Source organism: Triturus cristatus, chromosome 1_1 (genome assembly GCF_964204655.1).
Source record: "Triturus cristatus chromosome 1_1, aTriCri1.1, whole genome shotgun sequence".
NCBI lineage: Eukaryota > Metazoa > Chordata > Amphibia > Caudata > Salamandridae > Triturus > Triturus cristatus.
This window is the reverse complement of record NC_140579.1, coordinates 310,748,042-310,765,862: the sequence shown is the minus strand read 5'-3', so window position 1 is coordinate 310,765,862 and position 17,821 is coordinate 310,748,042. Positions and strand designations below refer to the sequence as shown.

General features: G+C 48.4%; 1 pseudogene across 1 annotated transcript in view; it reads right to left on the bottom strand.

Annotated features, from left to right (window-relative positions):
- The window catches only part of LOC146870162 (putative ATP-dependent RNA helicase DDX20), a 552,287-nt pseudogene extending 535,757 nt beyond the window's left edge, over nucleotides 1–16,530 (bottom strand). Inside the window, exons 1-3 of the transcript XR_014978117.1 lie at nucleotides 16,506–16,530; nucleotides 16,169–16,263; nucleotides 9,126–9,294 (exon numbers count right to left, since the gene is read on the bottom strand). The product of XR_014978117.1 is annotated as a putative ATP-dependent RNA helicase DDX20 (transcript). The remainder of the gene's footprint in view (nucleotides 1–9,125; nucleotides 9,295–16,168; nucleotides 16,264–16,505) is intronic.
- Between the last annotated feature and the right edge of the window lie 1,291 nt (nucleotides 16,531–17,821).

Below are 17,821 nucleotides of genomic sequence, written 5' to 3'. Positions count from 1 at the left end.
ATTTATCCCAATTAACTCGCAAGGCGGGCATGATCGTTTTCATTAAAGTAATAATCCTACCAGGGAGTTCTGAAATCAAAACATCAGGCTTAGCACCACCCACTTGGGCTGCATCCGCGGCAGTTATAGCAGCCCAATCGCCACCCAATGCTTGGGCGTGATCCTCTCTACGAATCCGAGCCCATAATGCTTGTGGGACTACATTTCCCATCAACATATCAATAACGGCTAAATTCATAATACAGGCATCAGCAGTCTGAGACAACTCCTTATAATTGCCAGCAGGGTTTTTACGGGGATCCGGTAGAGACTGGTTAAGAGCCAAAACTTCAGATCTCTTCCAGGGGACATGTACCCATATACGCTGGAAGTGCGCGGGAACAGCTGGATTAGCACCTGCTTGTGCAACCGCTTCTCTCCACACTGGAGGAACCTCTCTCATGGGATCATGTTTGGATGTCAGCCTAACAGCAGGATCGGAATCAAAAAAAGTCTGTGAGGAAAATAAGGACCTAAAAATGACAAGTGTCCTTACGGCATCCTCAACCTTAGAACCCACAATGAGTCCCTTATCGAAATTAGCCTGAACATCTAACAAACCCTGAGGAAGTAAACCCAAATCCATATCCTCCCATTCTTTAGCGAGAGTGTCACACATAACATTAAATACATATCTCTGCGTGGGCGCCTCCCACTGATGAAAGGTGGTCATGATATCTTTCACACTATACTGGGGACCCTTCTCGATCCATTTGCGAGAGAGAGAGTCCAATACCACCCGTTCGTCGGAACCTGGGAGTTGACTACGAGACTGTCTTCGAGAAAAAGCCAGAGACATATTCAAAGTCTCAAAGAAAGGAGACAGAAACCCAGAGACAGTATCTGTGATTTGTTTGCGCACAGTAGGAGAATTAGACATAAGAACAGGGGACAAGGTATTAGGTGAACTAACAGAAGAATTAACAGTTATAAGGGGAGCCGAAGGCAAAGGAGATTGATGTTCAGGAAACTGAGACAAAGAAGTCGGTGGCGGAAGAGGTGGGGGTGGCACTACCGGAAGGGGAAAATGCGGAAGAGCCCGAGCAGGCGGAGGCGCAACTAATGGCTGAACTGGTTGTAACAATGGGGGTGCATTAGCACCTTGTACATAGGGAGGAGGCAATCTCAATAAGTGAGACATCAAAGGGTCTTCCTCCGGATCCTTACTTTTATCAGAAGGGAAAATAGGCAACACCGGATAGCATTTATCTATCGCCATACGATGCTGTCTCTCTGAAATTTCCATTTCATGATTAATCTCATTATCTTTAAACTGCTGGGCAGCCTGTATAATTGTCATACTTTGTGTTTTCTTATCTCGTTTTGCCTGTTTAATTTCTCTCTGTTTGGCTTCCTTACGCCAGAGGCGGAAAGAGTCAAACATTGCCGGCCGGGCTTTTCTTTTAAACAAAATTGCTTCCAAATTATCTAATATGTCAGGCTCAAAGCTACCATTCTGTGGCCACTGTAGAACACCATCGTTCTTCGTGTATCGGATCCATGCCTCATTAAAGGCAATGGGGCCAACACCATGTTTAGAATAAAGCTCATAAGTGGGAGTTCCAACCGAAGGAATTGGACAAGACCGGGAATCCCTATCACAACCAAAACAACAAAACTTTCTAAACTTACTCAGACCAGGCATCGTTATTTCACTGGACTGTTCACAAACATCAAGGGGTTAAATCAAATATCACAGCACAATCTGTACTCACCCCTCGGCTTCGGCTTTTGCAATAGCCGAATCAAAGGCCCAAAACAAAAAAACAAAAAAAATAGTGGGAGCTACCCACCAACACTTAACTAAGTGTCTTCTTACGCCAACAGAGGCCCGTCTAACGTCTCGCGATACCATACATCACCAAAAGGGGACAAAGCAAGGCGGCATTCAGGGCAGCAGTCGTCAGCAGCCGTCAGGAAGGAGAAACCACGCTGAAAAAGACCTTCGGACCACTTCGACATACAGGGGTCGCTTGACGTGGTTTGCGATTCCTCCAGAATTTTCTTGCGGGGTTCCTCACGACCCTCAGGCAAAATCGCTACCTCTGAAGCCGCCTCACAGAGGGCACCAATTGAAGAACCAGGGCCTTATGGGCCTGGCGGCGCAGGGCACGCCTTAATCTCCTGAGTTCTCCTGCTTTGTTGAACAGAGACACAGGACATTCTGTTGAGCGTAGAAGATCAGATTTATTAGCTGCAGCTAAGTACAGTTGTCCCAGAAGTACACTCAGTATGTTCTTAGGAGACTGCCACTTTACTCCGTGGCGCACAATCTTTTATAGCACATAGATTCACCAAGAACACTCCCAATGCAACCATGGTTATCCAATGAGAAGAGTTTGAAAACAAGATATAACCAATGAGAAAAGTTTGAAAACAAGATATCAAGTAACCCAAATAAACCTCTCTTCCAACTGTTTTTGTCACCCCTCTCCACAAGTTAATCAGTGGTAGTGTCTACAACTCAACTTGCAGATGGCAGGACATATTTGTATGCTTTGGAGGACAGTTGTGAAATGAGAGAATACAAGTAGAGAATAGCGAAGGCCAGAAGATAAGATAAAGTCAGGAAAGAATGGTGTGAACCGACAGACAGTTGAGACAGGGTTTAGTCAAACCAGACGAGGATTAGTGGACTCAGCCAGTCCCTGACATCAGTCTCGTATACAGAGGCCGAAGGTTATTTGACACGTCGCAGTAAGATCAGCAGAAAAACTTCGTTCATTGTGCTGCCTGAGTGAGGGCAACACAAAATGGCGGTGGAACACAAATAAATGGTGGCTGAATACAAGCAAGATCAAAAATCAAATTTCCTCAACTTGGTGAATCTTGGAGCTCCCTTAGGGTGCTCCATGTCAACAGATTGAAACCACCTGTGGACAGGGCTGACATGGGCTTGCTCGTGGCAACTGATGAGGAACAGGAGGAGGAGAGTGACCCTCTCCCTGACCTGGTCTCACAAAACCCTGATGATGGGTCAGTAGATGGTGTTGCTTTGGTAAGCAGCCTCACTGATCATCAGCAAACTGAATGCAGTCAAGTTCTGCAACAGTTTAGACATATGTTTAGCCTGACCCCTAGTCAGATTTCCTGGTGCACCCATGAGGTGGACACTGGAGACAGTCTGCCTGTCAAGAGTAAAATCTACAGGCAACCTGACCATGTCAGGTACTGTATCAGGACTGAAGTCCAGAAAATGTTGGAACTAGGTGTAATTGAGCCTTCAGATAGCCCTTGGGCTATTCCAGTAGTCCTTGTGCCTAAACCTCATACCCAGGGTGGTAAGAAAGAAATTAGGTTTTGTGTAGACTACAGAGGCCTCAATGCAGACACCAGGACTGATGCCTATCCAATTCCCAGGGCAGATGAACTGATTGATACTTTGGCCTCAGCCAAGTATCTGAGTACATTTGACCTAACAGCTGGCTACTGGCAGATCAGGTTAGCTGAGGATGCCAAGGCCAAAACTGCATTCTCAACCCCTGGTGGGCACTACCACTTTGTGGTGATGCCCTTTGGTTTGAAAAATGCACCTGCCACTTTTCAGAGGTTGGTGAACAAAGTTCTGACAGGTATGGAAACTTATTGCTCAGCTTATCTAGATGATATTGCTGTCTTTAGTTCCACCTGGCAGGATCACCTGGTCCACCTCAGAAATGTTTTGGAGGCCCTGCAAAAAGCAGGCCTCACCATCAAGGCCACTATGTGCCAGATAGGGCAGAGTCAGGTTGTGTACCTGGGCCACCTTGTAGGTGGAGGCCAGGTTCAACCATTGCAGAGCAAAATCCAGACCATAATGGAATGGGTAGCTCCAACCACCCAGACACAGGTGAGAGCCTTTTTGGGCCTGACCGGGTACTATAGGAGGTTTGTTAAGGGATATGGATCTATAGTGACCCCCTTAAATGATCTTACCTCCAAGAAAATGCCAAAAAAGGTTCAGTGGACAGCTATCTGTCAAAAGGCATTTGAAGACCTAAAGCAGGCCATGTGCACTGCCCCCATCTTACAGAGTCCAGACTACACCAAAAAGTTCACTGTCCAAACAGATGCTTGTGAGCTGGGTGTGGGAGCTGTACTGTCTCAACTGAATGATGAAGGTCAAGACCAGCCAGTAGCTTTTATAAGCAGAAGGCTGACCCCTAGAGAGAAACGTTAGTCACCTATAGAGAGGGAGGCCTTTGCTGTGGTGTGGGCCCTGAAGAAGCTGAGGCCATACTTATTTGGCACTCACTTCATAGTTCAGACTGACCACAAGCCCCTCCTATGGCTTAAACAGATGAAAGGTGAAAACCCAAAACTGCTACGGTGGTCCATTTCCCTACAGGGGATAGACTATACAGTGGAACATAGACCTGGGACCCAACATGCCAATGCAGATAGACTCTCAAGGTATTTCCACTTAGAACACGAAGACTCAACTGGTCAAGGTTAGTTTAGTGTCCCTGCATTTGGGGGGGGGGTTGTGTAGGAGAGTAGGATCTGCACTTATGTTGCCCCCACTTTTTCCTGATGTTTACACTGGTTTCTGGCTATAGTCTGGCTGGGTCCCTGCTAATCAGGGCCCCAGTCTCTCTGTTCTCTCTAAACAACTTGGAGTGCATATTAGATGCACTAGTGATTGGATACTGTGGTACCTTATGAGCCCCTAGTATATGGTACCTTAGGTACCAAGGGCATAGGTACTTCACAGGCATACCAGGGGCTGAAGCATGTATTATGTCACCCCTGGGAAGCAGACTAAATCTGACACCACAGGCCTGCTACTGCAGCCTGGGTGAGGTAGTGTTAGCACTCCTCACTGAGGTATAGGTTCCCTATATCTCACCTTACACACACATATAAACCTATCAGTCACCCCTAAGGCAGGCTGCTTGGTTTTCCATGTGAGGGGGTGCCTCTGCCTGAGCAGGGCCCACCTGCAGCCCTCAGAGTCTATTCTCTGTGGCTGTTTGTTGATGCGGTTAATCCATATACACTTAAGTGCATTATAACCTAGCGGTAAATGCTAACTTTGGGATGGCTGCATCAAAACATGTCGTGTTTGGTGTCAAACGCCTTGGAATCATACCCCCACACCAGTAACTGGTGTGGGAGTATGATCCCACCCTTCTAGAGGATTAGACATGTACCTACTGTGGAAACACGGTAGAAATCTGAAAGAGCCTGGCATCACAAAATGGATGCCACCAGCACAGACACTGGGCTGCCCTCCTGCTGCTGACTGAAACTCGCAGTGGAGGAGGTCCAACAATAGGCATCCTGTCACAGGGAGGTGTCACCACGTTCCAGACAAGATTTAGTGTATTGGGGCTGGGTGGGTGCACTCCTAGAGTGCTTTGAAGTCCTGCACTGGGGGAGCAGAAGGCTCCTCTGTGCATATGCCAGCCCAAACCGGTTCAGGGGCTACCAGCCCCTGATCTGGCACGAAACTGGACAAAGGGAAGTGGGTGTAACCCTAGTAGTGGTCATAGAGCTAGTCCCTCCCTTTCCTTTAGTATAAGATAGGGAAACCTTGCCATTGCAAACTAGATATCCCTGGACGACGCTCTACCAGAAGAATCCTGGACCTTCGACGTTCCACTACCTTTGGAAGACTGAAGAATCTCCCTTGGAGTCAAGGAGTTACTCTCCTGCTTGGCAGGCACCAAAACTTTGACTCAACGGTCACAAACTTTCCCGCTCCCACCGGAGTCCGAAGTCCCTGCTGCACCGGAAGTGGATTTTCTGACTTCTCGACAGCCACTGTAAGTCCCCAGCAAACCTGAGGCGAGTGGACCCCACAAGTGACGAGGAACAGCAATACCCAGGTACCGTGCACTATTGTCGAGTGCACCCCCTTCACGACGTTCTACGAACTTGTGCATTGAACCACGTATGGTCAAAGCTTTCTGCAGAATTCCCCTTGAAAATCAGAGGCCTACCTCGTCCCGAGTGACCGTGGGCTCCTGTGAAGAGAATCCTCACGAGGTGTCTTTGCGATCCCTTGCTTTCTGGCTTGTGGGTCCCCTAAAGACTTTCTCATCAAACCAAAGGGCTCCCATGGTTGCTCCAGGCCTGCCCTGAGTTACCCTTGCTGGGTGAGTCACTCAGACCTTGCTAGTCTGCACCGCTGACTTTCTTCATAGTCCATGAGACTTGCTGTTGCCAAGGCTTCTTGGCTCCAATCAGGTTGCCAACACCTCAGTAAGCTGCAGACTTCATGGGTCACTCCGAATCCAGCTCCTGGTCATCGTCGTCACCTCCTGGACCTCATGGCTGAAGAGTCAAGACACCCGTGAATCACCTAAAATCACCCGACTACCGTGGGCATCCATCTTCCTGGCCCCGGGTCACTGGCAAGTGACTGTGAACACTGTCCCTTCTACTTTCAGGTCTTCCTTCTTTTGAATCCAGCCTTGGATTCCACCGGACACTTCTCCAGTCTTCACAAGCAGCAAATCTTCTTCGGCTTCCATTGAAAACCATGCCGCGACCCGACACCAAAAGACACCTATGCACCCGGCTTCCCTGGGTGAGGTAACTCGTGCACTCCGGTGCTCCTGTGGGTGTTGGCCCTCGAAGTATTTACCTTGTAAGTGGCTTGCTTGTAGACTCTTTTGAAGTTCCCTAAAACTTTAAAAATCCAACTGCGACTTGCTCCATTGAAATCAATAGGGAACCCGCGGCTGTGTTCTCACACTGCACGCGTCTCCCGTGGGTCCTTTACTTACCTGCCTTGGGTGGATTAGTGAGGCCCCAGCGATTCTAAAGGCCCTAGGCCTTGTCCCCTTGCAAGTTGACATTCCAAAACCTCTTTTTTAGTATATGGTCTGGTACGCCCCTGGGGCCCCAGCCATATAAGTGCTTAATTTGTTGTAAAACATAGATTTGTGCATATGTTCCTGACTTCTAATCTCATAAAGAGATTAGTAGAGTGTGTCTAGAAATAAATACATACATATTTTATATATATACCTGTGTGGTGTCTTTTAATTTGGTAATTCAAGAGATTATAAGGTAAAACAAGCTGCTTTACATTTCTCTGAGACTTAGCCTGAAGGCTGCTCTCCACAGCTACCACTAGGATAGCTTTAAAATGTTGTCTTAGACCTACCATAAGAGTTGAATTGGACTGGTGCAAGGTGGCCACTTTAACTAGTGACCAGCATATGCCAGGCCAACTTCTCACACTCATCTCTCTGCTTCTTTTCCTCTCACTCCTTGCCTCTCTGCTTCCTTTCCTATCACTACTCGTCTCTCTGCTTCCTTTCCTCTCACTCCTCGCCTGATTCCTTTGCTCTCACTCCATGGCTCTCTGCTTCTTTCTCCTCTCACTCTTTGGCCCCCTGCTTCCTTTCTTCTACTCCCTCGCTGCTTCCTTTCTTCTACTCTTTCACCTCTCTGCTTCTTTTCTTCTCACTCCTCGACTCTCTCCTTCCTTTCTTCTACTCCCTCGCCTGCTTCCTTTCGTCCACTCCCTCATTTGCTTCCATTCTTCCCCCTCTTCTCCTCTCGGTTTCCTTTCCTCTCACACCTCAACTCTCTGCTTCTTTTTCCTCTAACTCCCCGGCCTTCTGCATTCTTCTAACCCTCCGCCTCTCCACTGTTTTTCTTTGAACCCCTTGGCCCTGCCGCCCTCTGTTCCTTTTTTCTGACCCTCGGCTCTCTGCTGAGGGTCACCAAGAGAAAAAAAAGCGACCGACCAGAATCAGAATTGCAGAGGTGCTTCTAGGAGTGAGTCATAGCACAATGAACTGAGGGTAAGGACACACAAAGATAACGTTGAGAGTCGGGACACCTTTATCCAGAGCAAGGCCCTCCGGTTTGGGAAAACCCATTGCCAGTTTTCCATACTCCATTCAGCCCCGGGATAGTGGGAGTGCATGTTGTGGGCAGGGCACAATTCCTAAAACAAGCATTGGTATAGCCAATAGGTCTCGCCTTTGGGACCTTATATGTGTTTAGCCATGCAACAGTTGATGTTGTTGCACCAAAGATATTGTGCTGGCTAACTAAACACTTATAAGGTCCCAAAGGCAAGATCTATTGGCTATGCCAATGCTTGTTTCAAAATGTTGTGATTCTGTAGGTTTCTTCATGCAGCATATGACACTTGTATAGGGCCTACTGTAGACTGAGCTGCCTCTACTGGTGCCTGGGTGAGTACAGGCTGTGGCAAGGTGTTCATGATGGGACACATTTGAGATCTCTAGAATCGAGTCTGAAGTCAGTTTAAGATTATCACAGGCCTGACTGTGGATCAGAAGGGTGTGCAGATGCTCATCGGGTCCCAGGGATATCCTCTGGGCTGAGCACACAGAGCGATGCTCATATGTGCCGATTGTAATTACCACCTTCCACAGCAGTTTCAATATTGAAAGTCCCAAAGGAAAATAAACTGCTGTATACATAGTTAAGAAGAGTGCATACATGCCAATAGACCCGATTCGGGCGGGAAATTACCGATTTTTCAAGCCAAAAATGGCTTTATTTTAGCCACTCAGCCCACGAGCATCATGCCCCCCCACCCCCCCCCACTGGTGGTGTGTCCTGTTTCCCTGGCGATCCATTTGAAAGAAAGGTGTCTCCTTGCAATTAGGTCCATGGGAGGGGGCATAGGGGAGGGAGACGCTTCCTCTTGTCCCAATTGCAAGGAGACCCATTCACAGACACTGCTGGAGGCCATTTGTCCAGCATTTTTGCGCCCCCACCGTTTTAACTTTTATCCCACAAGCAATTCTCACACCTTTGGGACTGAAGGTGTGACAATTGCGTGTGGGCTAAAAGTTAAAACTGTGGGGCGCAAAAATGCTGCACAATGGGCGTCCCACAGTGTCTCTCAATGGTCTCCTTGCAAGGGGCCACTTATCTAAATTAGAGGGGCCCAGGGCCCTGCAAATCCTAGAACCGGCCCTGCCGGTGACAACCCTGATTGTCAGAGATTCAAAGTAAGCAGTCTTGTAATGCTGCTTCAGTTGTTCCGCTGGCTGTATTGAATCTCCAACCTGCAAAAGCATTGCACCACCTTGTGGTGGTATAACAAAACTACAGCTTATAAATAAAAAAACGCAGCGAAGCGCCCGAGAGGAAGCATAAACACTGACCTGGAGAACCAACAGCTATGTGGCATTTCTTGAGCCTGGCCTTATCCAGCTGCAAAGGGGTTCCTCCGATGAAGACGTGGCAATCCAACCCCTCCATCTTCATCCCGTTCGCTATGATGACCGAATTAATCTGCACAGCGATTTCTCGTGTGGGTGCCAACACAAGAATCTGAAAAGGAAAAAAAACACCTAGGCAAAGGATCGTAAAATTGTTTTTGGTAAAACATTAATCACATCCCATAATTTCACATCGCACAATCATATACAGGCCTAAATCCCATTAAAATGAGTGTCCTACTAATTAAATGTATTTGGGGTGGAAGTTGAGATTACGTATTTACTAACTACGGGGCATATCAATTTTATCGCCTAATCAGCAAGCTCAAGCTAGCGCGTGAAACCTTGCTTTAGCGTCAGGATTCCTAACACCCAGCTTTGCATCTCTAATGAGATGCAAAGTGGGCGTTCCTGACCTGGCATGACAGGAGAAATGTCGCTAAGCGACATTTCTCCTATCATCAAGCCCCACGCTATGAAGCATAGCGTCAGGAAAAGTAGCGATAACCCCTGTTATCGCTACTTTCCTTACGCCTGCTTCAGGACTGACTTAGCCATGATATCCTATGGAAGGTGGATATCATGGCTAAGTTTGTGAGTCCCTATCAACTAGCTAACGTGAGATTATCGCTGGGTTTCCAGCGATAATCTCACGTTAGCCAGTTAGCGCTAGGATTTTTATCGCTGATGATATAAGCGTTGCTAATAGCACGCTATCTCAGCGATAAAAATCGGCGCTAGCCGGCGATAATTATCCGAGCGTTAAGTGCGCTCAGCGATAATTATCGCCGGTTGTTGTTGATATGCCCCCCTATTCCTTTACTTGAAAGGAAATCTTTTAGACAACACACAAATATTGTGTGCTGTAATATGGACTTCTGTAACTGCAACAAATGATGGACGGAATGCTGAATGATTCAAACACCCTCCCCAGTCAAGAGATATGGGTTAAATCCAACATTCTTTTGCCTACTACACCACCTCAGTTTGGACCCAGCCATTTGCAAATCAGTCTTGACCCTGTGCCTCATGGGAACAGTCCATCCGAACTGCCAAGCCAGGTCCTCCCTGGACCAGAAACAAGCAACCTGGGACCAGTTTCGGGGTATTACCCTTCATCCGCCAGGCTAGCTTGAATCCAGTGGCACAGTGAGCAAGGGACCCACGTCTGGGCATACCAGTCCCACTTAGGGCGAACAAAGAAATGGAAAAGCTAAAAGCCCTGGGTCTATTGTGATCGCACACAAAAAAGCAGCATTACACATTTAAAACCAGACAGACAATGTACAAAATGAAAGGCGGTGTATAATGAAGACTCCTTTACCATCTGACCTTTATTTGACAGAGACAGGGTGGTGTGAACAGGGGGTATAAGTAGCAACAGACGAAAAGAGGAATAAGGAGCAACAGACGAAAGGAGAGGAAATGTTGGTTTTTCCTTTTTAGGTCTCGCTGAGACAGCGAAAGCTGTCTCTTTGAGACATTTTGTAAGTGGGCTTTCAAAAGTGCTACCCACATGGTTTTTCTGGCCTAGGGCTTGAGTGCACGATGGCGTGCACGTGCACAGCTGCTCCTCTGCTCCTTGCATTCCCCCCTCCCTTCTCACCCAGCCCTTTGATGCTCTGCTCGATTACTTTCACTTTAGCCGCTTTGACCCTTGCATTCCCCCCTCCCTTCTCACCCAGCCCTTTGATGCTCTGCTCGATTACTTTTACTTTCGCCGCTTTGATGTTTGATCGCAAACGCGATCACTTCCGCTTGGCATAGCCTGTACTTGTTCTCTTTGTCCTCACATATGCTCTTCCCTCTAGGTTTTTCTCTCTGGTCTCACATGTGCTATTCCCTCTCCATTTTTCTCTCTTTCCACACACATGCTATTCCCTCTGTATTTGTCTCTCTTCCCTCACATGTACTCTTCCCTCTGCATTTTTTCTCTATGCTCTCACATGTGCTCTTCGCTCTGTATTTTTTTCTCTGCCCTCGCATGTGTTCTTCTCTCTATATTTTTCTCTCTGCTCTCACATGCTCTCTTCCCTATATGTTTTTATCTCCGGTCTAACATGCGCCCTACCCTCTGTATTTTTCGCTTTGCTCTCACATGAGCTCTTCCCTCTCGATTTTTCTCTCCTCCCTCACATGGACTCTTCCCTCTGTATTTTTCACTCTGCCCTCATGTGCTTTTCCCTCTCTATTTTTCTCTCTGCCCTCACATACTCTTCCCTGTATGTTTTCCTCTTTGCCCTCAAGTGCACTCTTCCCTCTGATCACATGCATACACAACTATGCACACATACAAACACACACATGCATTTACACACACATATGAACATATACAAACACACCCAGACATGCATAAACATATGCATATACATGCACACCAACACACCAACCCCACATACACATATAAACAAGCACGCACACCAACATACTCAAACACATATACATACACACAAACATGCATACACAGACATAGGTATACACACAAACAAATGTGTACACCTCCATGAAGACAAATGAACACAATGACACACCCATACTTGCACACCAACACACACATGCATACACAAACATATACACATACAAACACACACACATGCATACACACACATATATACATATAGACACACACACTATGCACACACACGCATCTCCCGTACTGTCTCAGGGGAAGAGTCGGTGTCAGCTGTCTCCTAGAGGGAGATTTCGCATGAGACAGTAAGACTCAGAGACATGTGGCGGTGGGGAGAGACAGACATGCCTCCCTTTAATTGTGTTGTTGCAAGATGGTGACTATCTTCTGCCACTGGTGTATTCAGATAAGCGTCAGGAAGTTCGTCGGACACATGCACTAGTTTCAATTTCGAGAAAGTGGGGTGAACGTTTCACAGATCGGGAGTGTGTGTCAACACGTGTTTCTCCTTCACGGCAAGGCCAATCAGTACGTTTTGTTTAACCGTGTGGTCATGAATCCTTTAATTGAATAAGTGAGCGGGTATGGATGTAAACAAAAATGTAACACTAATACCACATTTTTTGTCACTCTTGTGAACAGGTTTGCTGTGAATGTATGAATGAGAATGGCGTTTTAGAACACGTTGCATGGAAAAGGGTCAACATGGTGTATACGTGTTTTTGGGTGTTTTTTTATTTTTTTATAATTTATTTTTTATTGCATGGTTAACGTCATGATATACCGGATTTGGCTGCTTCATTGCAGATCAGTTGTTTGGCCCGTGGTTATTTACGAGTTTGGAAAATACTTTTGTATTGTTCCGATTCTTTTTGTCTCTGCCCTATCTCTTGGCTGCGTCCTTACTCTCTCCCATCTTCTCTCTCCACCTCTTTGCTACTTGTTCTCTCGTAATGTTTTCATTTTCCCCAACTCTCCTCTTTACTCTCTCTAATTCTTTTTTTGCTCCTTTTCTGTCTCTGTCCCTTCTCTCCTCTTTCTCTTCCCACCTGTCCCTTCTCTAACCCCACTCCTCTTCCTCTGCCCGCCCCCCCATCCCTCTCTCTCGCAGTACTGCAGCATAGGCAGCACCAGGTCTCTGATGCCTTCTCAGTGTTGGCCCTGGGGGTGGAGGAGGTAAGTCAGCCCCCCAAGTGAATCCCATTATCAACAGATAGTGAACCTCTATTTACCAACAAGTACGGAGCGGTCTCGGGTGACGGCTGATGCGAACAGTGATCTGCTCTCGGCCCCGGCAGGGCCTGTGGGGTGGGGGCGTTACCTTACACTAGGAGAGGAAGTAAAAGTGATATCCTCCCTTCCCCCCCACTCCACCACTGTCTCTCCTCACCCTCCACCTCTCTCTCTCCTCCACTTCTAATTCCCTTCCAACTCGGTCTCTCCTTACCCTCCAACTCGGTCTCTCCTTACCGTCCACCTCGGTCTCTCCTCACCCTCCACCTCGGTCTCTCCTCACTCTCCACCTCGGTCTCTCCTCACCCTCCACCTCCATCTCTCCTCACCCTCCACCACCGTCTCTCCTCACCCTCCACCTCGGTCTCTCCTCACCCTCCACCTCGGTCTCTCCTCACCCTCCACCTCCGTCTCTCCTCACCCTCGAACTCTGTTTCTCCTCACCCTCCACCTCACCCTCCACGTGTCTCTCCTCACCCTCCACCTCACCCTCCTCACCCTCCATGTGTCTCTCACCCTTCATGTCTCTCCTCACCCTCCACGTGTCTCTCCTCACCCTCCACATGTGTCTCTCCTCACCCTCCACACTTGTCTCTCCTCACCCTCCACACTTGTCTCTCCTCACCCTCCACACGTGTCTCTCCTCACCCTCCACACGTGTCTCTCCTCACCCTCCACACGTGTCTCTCCTCACCCTCCACACGTGTCTCTGCTCACCCTCCACACGTGTCTCTGCTCACCCTCCACGTGTCTCTGCTCACCCTCCACGTGTCTCTCCTCACCCTCCACACGTCTCTCCTCACCCTCCACACATCTCTCCTCACCCTCCACACGTCTCTCCTCACCCTCCATGTCTCTCCTCACCCTCCATGTCTCTCCTCACCCTCCACGTGTCTCTCCTCACCCTCCACGTGTCTCTCCTCACCCTCCACGTGTCTCTCCCCACCCTCCAAGTGTCTCTCCTCACCCTCCATGTCTCTCCTCACCCTCCATGTCTCTCCTCACCCTCCATGTGTCTCTCCTCACCCTCCACGTGTCTCTCCTCACCCTCCACACGTCTCTCCTCACCCTCCACGCGTGTCTCTCCTCACCCTCCACATGTGTCTCTCCTCACCCTCCACGTCTCTCCTCACCCTCCACACGTGTCTCTCCTCACCCTTCACACGTGTCTCTCCTCACCCTCCACACGTGTCTCCTCACCCTCTGCCTCACCCTCCACATGTGTCTCCTCCTCACCCTCCACATGTGTCTCCTCCTCACCCTCCACAGGTGTTTCCTCCTCACGCTCCACATGTGTCTCTCCTCACCCTCCACACGTGCCTCTCCTCACCCTCCACACGTGTCTCTCCTCACCCTACACGTGTCTCTCCTCACCCTCCACGTGTCTCTCCTCACCCTCCACGTGTCTCTGCTGCACGCCTCACACTGCTGCACGCCTCACACTGCTGCACGCCTCACACTGCTGCACGCCTCACACTGCTGCATGCCTCACACTGCTGCACGCCACACACTGCTGCATGCAGCTGCACGCCACACACTGCTGCACGCCTCACACGTCTGCACGCCTCACACTGCTGCACGCCTCACACTGCTGCACGCCTCACACTGCTGCACGCCTCACACTGCTGCACGCCACACACTGCTGCATGCAGCTGCATGCCTCACACTGCTGCACGCCTCACACTGCTGCACGCCTCACACTGCTGCACGCCACACACTGCTGCATGCAGCTGCACGCCACACACTGCTGCACGCCTCACACGTCTGCACGCCACACACTGCCACACACTGCTGCACGCCACACACTGCTACACGAAACATTGCTGCATGCCACACACTGCTGCACGGCACACACTGATGCAACCAGCACACTGCTGCATGCCACACACTGCTGCACACTGCTGCATTACTCACTGCTGCATGCTGCATGACACTGCTGCACACAGCACACTGCTGCACGCCGCACACTGCTGCACGCCACTGCACGCCACAGTGCTGCATGCCTCACACTGCTACACGAAACACTGCTGCACGCCGCACACTGCTGCACACAGCACACTGCTGCATGCCGCTGCACGTCACAGTGCTGCAGGCCTCACACTGCTACACGAAACACTGCTGCACGCCGCACACTGCTGCACGCCGCACACTGCTGCATGTCGCACACTGCTGCACGCCTCACACTGCTGCATGCCGTACACTGCTGCACGCCGCACACTGCTGCACGCCGCTGCACGTCACAGTGCTGCAGGCCTCACACTGCTACACGAAACACTGCTGCACGCCGCACACTGCTGCACGCCGCACACTGCTGCACGCCGCACACTGCTGCATGTCGCACACTGCTGCACGCCTCACACTGCTGCACGCCGCACACTGCTGCACGCCGCACACTGCTGCACTCCACACACTGCTTTTATGCGAGTTTATGCTACTGACATTGTAAATGACAATGCCTTTTATTTGTTTTAAAACCAAAACATAAATAAAAGGCATTGTAATTTTACAATGCCAATAGCTCAAACTCTTATAAATGCGAGACCTATTGCATTGCAAATGCTTGTTACATATTGGGACAGCGTGAACTCAGGATTGCACCCAAGTCTGGCACTATCTAGATCAACATGCTGGGGTCAGGTATCCCTATGTCAAGAAACAAAGGCCAAAACAGCGGCCATGATAGGGTCATGCTGACAAGTAATAAAAAAAAGCCAGCTACACTAAATAAAATAATAAAAACGATATCGGAATAGAATGCAGGTATGGGAACAGGTATTCAGTGTGACAAACAATGTGATTTACTGAGTTTACTTTCAAAATATAAAGTAAGTAGTCCTTAGTGTTCTGCAATGCACCACTCAAATGGAGATGGAAGGATGCGCCCAAACAGCCAGTGGCTTCAGGTGAGAGAACGGAGCAAAGACCTCTTCGTAAAGAAATTCCACAAATTAGTGGGGCGCTGGGCATCAGTGCTGCTCTACAGATTTGAAAGCCAGAAGTTACTAGAATGGTATTACGCGCGACCCTAGAACTACCACCTACTAAGAAATCAAATTAAGCATGCTCAAGAAAGCGTGCAACTTTTGATAAACAGTAGAGTAAATGTGTAAAAGTTAAAATAGGTTCCTCACTGAGCACATCAATGGGCGTAATAACAGAAGGGGAACATCTGCTTTTTCTGAGACAACCAACAGTGACCCCACGCCAAGGGTAATATCTGTTAAACAAAATGGTGCAGGAAACAAGTACAATGCAACCACAAACAATGTAAGGAAATCCCCATTTCTTAAATTCTTGGCCCATTAAAAACTGCGGCTTGCCACCAACTCCGTACAAAACTTACCTGCGTTTCTACATTTTTTAATATTAGCGAGTCCAAAGCAATAGTTGAAAAGACGCAGGTCTTCCCAATGCCAGACTTGACCTGCACTATTAAATCTGTAAGAAAAAAAAGAAATATCAAATTAACATTATGTTGAAAGTCACAAATAGGGTCTCTGAAGAATTGTCCTTGCAAAGGTGCGACTTTTGCAATATTGGAGTACGCAGGGAGCAGTACAAGCGATCTGAAGCCAGCAGCGCCAGGAAACTACATGGGTGTGGACCACTGTGACAATTATTAGTGGTCAATCTGGAGACCGGTTTTGGAGGTTGGAGGTTGGAAGTGGAGGGGAATTTACTTAGCATGGACAGAAGAGTTGCCATGAATTCCAAAGAAAGTTTTAAACCTTTCAAGTTGACGATGGGGGAACAGTAACAGTATTTTAACAACGCCTGAGATTCTAATCAACCAGAATTGTAAAACGAGGACTATATTAAAGCTACAGCTCAGGATGTATTTAAGGGGTGTAAAACAAAATATTGTTTGTTGCGTGGCGGTAAAATAAATAGCAGATTCTTAATGCATCACAATTTTCTTCTATGCTGCATTTCTTCTAAGCAGAGGTTTCAGTAAAGTGCCTCTCAATGAAGACAGGTAAAAAAACATCATATAGTCGCTTGTTAATGGGCATGAATAAGATAGAGTGACTTGAACCTCTGAATGAAGCATTTATGCATCGCTTGATCGCGAGACAGTGCTAGTAATGGGGCACCACCTGGGTCTTCCTACACTAATGTGGTTAATGGATCCCTTTTTAAGTCTCGCCTAGCGAACGCAGCGCATGCGCTGTCCACCTTGGCAAGACTATTGTTGTCGGTTTGGTGCGCAAAGGGAGACAAACACATGTGCGCGCCTGGGCAGGTGATGTGCACGCCACGGCGTCTCCTCTCTAGCGATGTAAGCTTTCACACGCTCCCACCTTGATTTAGGTTTCAGTTTCACTGCATGATGCAACTATATAAGGCAGACACATAAATTTCAGCGCTTCACTGCGCGATGCAACTATACAAGGCAAACACATACATTTCAGTGCTTCAATATATCAAGAATTTTGTGCCCAATGGTATTTACTTTGCTTTTTTTCACTTTTGTTGCCTCAATGCACAACAGTATTGTTTTTGCCTGGCCGTGCTCGATCCTGCCACTTATCCTTAGGTTTTTAACTCGCTGTGCGAACCAAGTCAGCAGAGCTGCTCTAGAGGCAGAGAACCAGGTCAGCAGAGCTGCTGTAGAGCCAGAGAAACAGATCAGCAGAGCTGCTTTAGAGCCATAGAACCAGGTCAGCAGAGCTGCTTTAGAGACAGAGAACCAGGTCAGCAGAGACATTGTAGAGCCAGAGAACCAGGTCAGCAGAGCTGCTTTAGAGCCAGAGAACCAGGTCAGCAGAGCCGTTGTAGAGCCAGAAAACCAGGTCAGCAGAGCTGCTCTAGAGCATAACAACCAGGACCGCAGTGCTGCTGTAGAGCAAGAGAAACCAGGTCAGCAGAGCTGCTTTAGAGTCAGAGAACTAGGTCAGCAGAGCTGCTTTAGAGCCAGAGAATCAGGACAGCAGAGCTGCTTTAGAGGGAGAGAACCCGGTCAGCAGAGATATTCTAGAGCCAGAGAACCAGGTCA